Raw genomic sequence first — 6,795 nt, forward strand, 5'->3', positions numbered from 1 at the left:
ACTGATAACATGGGCAGTCTGGTACCTACACACAGACTTAAGAGCATCACCAATCTTTGACCTTTGCCTCCTACAGGAGCCTCTGACTACTGTGTTTCCTTTCCCTTCCTTCCCACCTTTGCAGCCTTTACTAGACTGACCCTTTTAGGAGGTTGGGTTTTTTTCCACCAGATTAATAAGGGGGAGAATGGGAAAGAGGTGAAGTATGTGAAACTACTAGAAGTAACAAGCATGCTGAGTCTATGCCAGGTACTGTTCTAACTGCCTTACAAATCCTAATTCATTTAGTCTTCGCTGTATAATGAGCTTGGTATATTGTTATCTTCCTATGTTTTTCTCTCTGCATCAAAGATCTGATATTGGTCTTGGCTTTACCAGTCTTTTGCTCAAAATTATCAGTTTTAAGGCACAAGCTTGCATAGAAATGAAAGCTCTCCTGATTTGTCTCACTCAGTTTCACTCCTCCATCCCCTAAATACTCAAGGTCGGCAGATGTGAAAAAGCAAGTTTCTCCTAATTTTGCTTTCATATATATATGACAAAAACTGTGAAATTAAAAAAAAAAAAAAAACTACTTAGTAACACCAACGTTCCAGGCGGAAGTGCTATAGTTAGTCTGTGGTTTTGCATCTCTTTAGCACACCACTGTGAGTACCCACCCAAGTGTATGCATAAAAATGGCTTAAAGGAGTTTGAAATATTACATTTTAACTTTAGTAGAATCTTCTTTTCTAGATATCAGTCATTTTCACTTTTAATTGAATGATGCCCAAGTGAGATCCCAAGGGCAGGTCATAGAGAGGGCTGAAGGGATGATGCGGCTGCCTGCCCACAGTTAGCCGTTGGAAGGAGAGGTCTGAGGCCAGAGATGGCCAGTGGGCATAAACTAGAGCACGCTTTGGTAGCACTTGCGTGCAGGAGATGGCTTGTAGAAGCTCAGGAGAGCTGATAGTTTCAGGAGTTTTGCAATTCAATTGTTAAACACAGCCATTATTAAAAATTAAATTATATAAACTTCCAAGTAAATAAACTATATTAAAAACAAAGGTAACAAACTGAAAAGTCCTCAGTCCCCAGTTGTTTCACTCTTCTCTATGCTCTTGTAGTTGTTGACATGTATCGTATCTGTATGATGTGCTACTACTGCATGTCTCTTACGAACTCCAAGTTCAAAGATGTCGCTTTGGTAGCTTGAAATTGTCCAGGGATTTACACCAGAGAGAGCTGATGGTTAAACATTTACCAGCACACCACTGCTTGGAGGGAAGCCTGGGTCTGGGAGATTCTGATTCCTGGGGCAGGCAGGGAAGAGGAGATGAGGACGGCAGAGATGGTAAATGAAGCAGAGATTTGAGCAGAGATTTCGAAATGAAGGCATTCCCGCTCACAGAGGTATTGTGTTTGCCTTCCACATTTAAAACATAATTTGTATTAATCAGCAGCACTTCCAAATGGGAGAACTACATGTAAAAAATCAGATATCCAGCCTTCTTAGAAAAATAAAACATACTGGTTGTACACTGGGTGGTCATACTGAGCCCCTTGGTAACTTGGCAGCCATTGACCGGAGTGGTGATTACCCTTTAGAAGGGTATCTGTCCTCCAGGATTATTTTACCTTCCCGGCCCAGGTTGTCTTTAATGTTGTTATTCCTGCTGTAATGGTAAGTGCCATTAGGTTCAGTAGCCAAGGGGATGGAAAGAATAGGGGAGAATGAGGTACAGACTAAGTGATGTTAGATGGTTCTAGGACTCAGTTTACAGACATGGGGCATGTCCTCCAGTGTTTCTTTTATGAGAAGCTTAGACTTGACAGGACTGGCATGACTTAAGAGCCCACACAGACCTAGACATAGAAAGGTCTCTAAAACATCAGGATAGATATCATATAGTTCATGACTTAAGGATTCTCTATTTTATTTATGACTCATGCTCTTACTGAGAGCCTGACTATTTGTTTTAACATTTATTTTTTTAGACATAATCACAAAATTATTTATATTATCTAGATTTCCATAGAAGATTATAAGGTAAAAATTGACAATAGGAACAGTATTACTAAAAACACCATCGTAAGTCAGAAAGGATGGTTGTTGGCAAAAATAAATTAATAAATAAGGATACAGAAAAACAGATACATCAGATACGAGGCCTCAAGCACAATTATATGGGACCATTTATTTCAGGGGCAGCAACTCCCCACATCTCTGTAACTCCTAAAGAAACCATTTCTTAGCACAGTCTAACTAATCATTGATGATTAAAATGATGACCTGAATAAGCCAAAAAAGTTTATACCATATTCAGCACATTTAGTTACAAAGGTAAGGAAATGCAAACCATTACAGAGATCCCTGTCTTTTTCCCTAATCCAGGAGTTTGCTTCCCCTCAGGTCCTTTTCTGCTCTGCGTAAGGTTCTTTTTGCCTCTCTGTTCACCTGGCTAATTTCTGTTTATCTTTCAGGTTTTAACTTACTGTTACTTCCTCAAGGAGGTCCTTCCTGTTTTTCTGGTCAATATTAGGTCCCTCTGTTATATACACTACTTCACTATACCCTAGCCATTTCCTTTATGGCTTATTCAGTCATAATTATAGTAATTTCTATCTCTATTTTTCTTTGTTTAGTGTTTATCAACATCACTAGACTATGAGTCCATGAATGCACTAACCATATTTGTCTTATTCGTTGCCATGTTGCCCAGTGTACAAGATAGGTGTACAAGAAATAATTTTTTGAATAGATAATGGTCAAACTAAAAACATATATTAAAATGTTGCCATATATCTACAAAACTTTGGTCTTAATAAAAACGTGGAGTGTGACTGAATTCCCACATATGCTTTTATTTCTTCTTGGCAGATCGTATCACAGTGAGCATGATAAATATTTGCTGAATGAATGATACTGTAAACTTCACTTCGATTCTTCTTCCTTAGAGCCAGTGGTTCTCAGCACCTGAGACTTAACTTCACATTGACACATTTTAATTAAAAATGCGAACAGGCAACTTCTTTGGAAATATTGGAAGATTCTAAATCTTGTCAAATATAACAGTGTTCCAAATGTAAGAAAATGCAAGAGTATGTGCTGATTAATTCGCCACTTTCAACCCCCAAGTGTTCCCCATTTTACTTTTTTGAATCATAAATACTCTGCAAACTCATAAGAAGGTCTATCTCCCCAAGTGATTCCAAAACTGGAAGCTGGCCTTTCCTATAACATAGGCATATGTGGTAGCCAGAGACAGAAGTGTTTTAGTCGGGAGGAAAAACAAAGGTTCTGTTTTAATGTAACGGAAAACTAGGAATCCTAAACAACTTGCTCATCAATCAAAACACTGGAAATTTTGAAAAAAAAGGAGCTTTCTAGTTAACAGTGTTTTCACCTGGGGCTCATTAGTGGTTCTAAAAGTGGTTCTTTCTCCAGTTTCTAACTAATGCACGCTGGGAGTCGGGCCAGGTGTTCCTTCCACGGATTTCCACTGTGAGCAACTTTATCTGAAAACCCATCCCCTTTACACCCCACAAACGGAACCTGTTCACTGGTTCCATTAAATTAGCCCCATCTTCACTACGGTGCATAGACCAAGGCAAGTGGCTGGCTTCAGATCCCAAAGCTAAGAACCCTAAATTCTTTTCCCTGCTTGTCTTTTGTTCATGAGAGTTCGAGCTCCTTAAATTCAGAAGCCTTTTTTAGATTGTCTTGTTCTATGGAAGGAATTTAAATGAGACAGTTCTCATAGTCAGGTTACAAATGTGTTGAGCAATTAAAGTATTCGGCTAATATTTTTTAATTAAAAATTTTCAGCTTACAACCTTTGTCCTTTCCTGTGTTTCAATGAAAGGACCTGAACTGTGCCTGGAGGAGGAGCTTGCCTCAAATTGGTGTGGCTCCTCCTATCAAACTTGCCCGTGGTTTTCCAAAGCTAGAGCAGCCTTCCATTCTTCCTGGATTAGGCCTTGGTGAGAAATGCCTTGATATAGTCTTTCCTTTAATTAATCATGTAAGACCTCGCTTAGAGAACTTTGTGTTATAGACTTTCTTTTCAAATGACGGGGCAGTGCTGGAAACTGAGAATATAAAACTTCACCAGACTCCACCATAACTTGTTCCAGGGGTGATTCGGTAGGGTTTTCTTACGTGCCAAATAGATGTGAAGACTTCAGGCTCAAGTGCTTTGGTGAGCGTGTAAGAAATTAACACAGTTTTAATGGTTTGAGAAAATGGGGAACAAGTAATAAACTATCATAAGGCGAAGGCAACTTATGACTCCAGTGTAAAGAGGGAGTCAGAGAAAGGTAGACTGAAAGAAGTTTAAGGCACGCCGTGACAGAATGAACAAAATTCTGAAAGTGAACCGCAGTGTGACCGTAGTATGGAGGGGTGCACCATAAATTTCACCTGTGTCTTCTAAATTACGTCAAAAAAGTTGAATTAATGAGACAGAGAATTGTATCCTATGTCCTTAGAGGAGGACGTGACCTCCCATGGGCCCCCATGAAAAAATGTAAAGACTGTTTTCACAATCACTGGTTATACAACTATCGATGTTAGACTGACCACATCCTGATGCATGTGGGGAGGAAATGCACTTGGCTTGTACAGTAATCTGGGACCTTCAGTATCCTCTAGCTAGGGTGGATTTGTATGTTTTTCTGAGTCTCTTTTAAAGGGCAGTAACATTTCTCACCTGAAAGTAGCATGCAACACATTCTGAGAACAGCTCTTTCACATCGAGCAGGCGGTATCTAAGTTATGGTAGCAAGAACCGAGTCCTAAGTGTGTTCATTTTACTTACACTATAGCGTCCAGAGAGGAAGGTGGACAGAGTTTTCCCCCACTGTGGACTGTTCTGGGGTACTGGTTTACGCGGCTGCCCCAGTGGATGAGGCAGAACCAAGAGAGGCTCTGCCTAGCTGTGCTCCCTGTTTTCTATCAGGACAAGGAGTGGTTCCATATCCCAGTTCCCCTGTGTTCAGGGTGGATGTGTTTGAGAGAGACCCAACTGGCTCGGTCTTTTGAGAAGTAACTCAAGGCATAGCAGACCTCCTGCCTTGCCCTAGGTTACTAAAATCCTAAACGCACATCCCTAATCTACCTGCCCCTCCGTCAGCTTTCTTTAGGAAAGGGGGGCAGGTGGGGGGAAATATACTTTCTCTCTTCCAAAAAGGAGAGAGCGGTTGTTTGCATTTGGAATTTGAATAACCATCATCAACAGATAATTCTATTAACCTGGGAAAGACTTTTCTCTCACATCACTTTTAAAGGGTTCAAATAACCCTGCAGGAGTAGATAGCTGTTACCCAAGTGCTCTCGTGGATGGGTTGGATGGGGATGGTAGAAATCACTTATCTAAATGTATTTTAAAATATCATTAAATCACTTCCTTCTCGCAGTTCTGTCCTGAAATCACTTCCTGGTTGTGAAGCATTACAAAAAATCAACTCTTTCAAGCCACCAGGAAGGTGTCATAGTTATGGTATGGCACCTATAGTTAAAGATGTAGAGGCTCCACAATTTGGAAATAGAAGTGAATCTAATAAAGCTCATAACTTCTAGTGATATTTGGGTCCAAAGTACAGACTACGATACATTAAGAAGATAAACACTGGGTTTAATTTGTTCATTTCAGAAACTAGTTGAGCTGTTTCTGCTACTCCTATCAGCCTTTGGTAAAAATATACATACTCAGTCAAACTAAAATGTGGGTGATTTATGGTTCTCAGCAGATATTTATCTGAGAGGGAAATCACAGTAGGTACTAGTTCATACTTGTATGTGACTCTCACAAAATTAGCTTACTGACTACCTTTCAAGAAATTATACATGTGTAACACCAGCCTTTGCTTTGCTTTTAATGATACGAGTGAAACTAAGACCTTTTATTTTCTTGGTTTGGTAACCTGTAAGCTGTACCACAGGCTCAGTTTCAGGAGGCCAGAATCTCAAATGAAAACTAAAGACACAGTGAACTCCCTATTCTTGGATTTGCAGCACAGGCAAGTGCATAGTTTTTTAAACTAGATCTTGAAGCTAAATCTCCCCCATAAGAAGCTGTAAATGTCCCTGGTAAACCTATGTCCGAAGAGAGGGAGTGAAAGAGGGAGGGAGAGGAAGTTAAGAACGAAGGAAGGTAAGAAGGACAAATGAATAAACATGGGTTTTATTGGGGGGGGTTGTGCTATTTAGGGTTTCTTTTAGCATTTGTTTAAAAAATAATATTTAGGAATGACACGATATTCCTTACCTAGTATGCTCTACATGCTATTGTTTTAGTACTTCTTGTCTTACGGCTTCTTCCATATTCATGGTATTAATTCTTATTGTAGCTCACCTTCCATCCCTCACTTTCTTCTTCATTTTATTCTCCTTTTATGACTTTCTTTCTAAATGTGCTTTTCATACTTTTTCTGTCTTCTTCATTCTCTATACAAAGAGTAAAACTGTCCTCATGAATTTCACGTGACCAAATTCTTAAGTATTGCATGCATTTTTGTTGTAGATTTTTATAAAATTGGTTTTCACATGCTATTAGTTTAATATAAAAATGGCAGGGGCTTCCCTGGGGTCGCAGTAGTTGAGAGTCCACCTGCCGATGCAGAGGACACGGGTTCGTGCCCCGGTCCGGGAAGATCCCACATGCTGCAGAGCGGCTGGGCCCGTGAGCCATGGCCACTGAGCCTGCGTGTCCGGAGCCTGTGGTCCGCAACGGGAGAGGCCACAACAGTGAGAGGCCCACATAACGCAAAAAAAAAAAAAAAAAAAAAAAAAAAAAAGGAGGGACTATAGCTTTT

This window comes from Neophocaena asiaeorientalis, unplaced genomic scaffold (genome assembly GCF_003031525.2).
Source record: "Neophocaena asiaeorientalis asiaeorientalis breed wild unplaced genomic scaffold, Neophocaena_asiaeorientalis_V1.1 scaffold299, whole genome shotgun sequence".
NCBI lineage: Eukaryota > Metazoa > Chordata > Mammalia > Artiodactyla > Phocoenidae > Neophocaena > Neophocaena asiaeorientalis.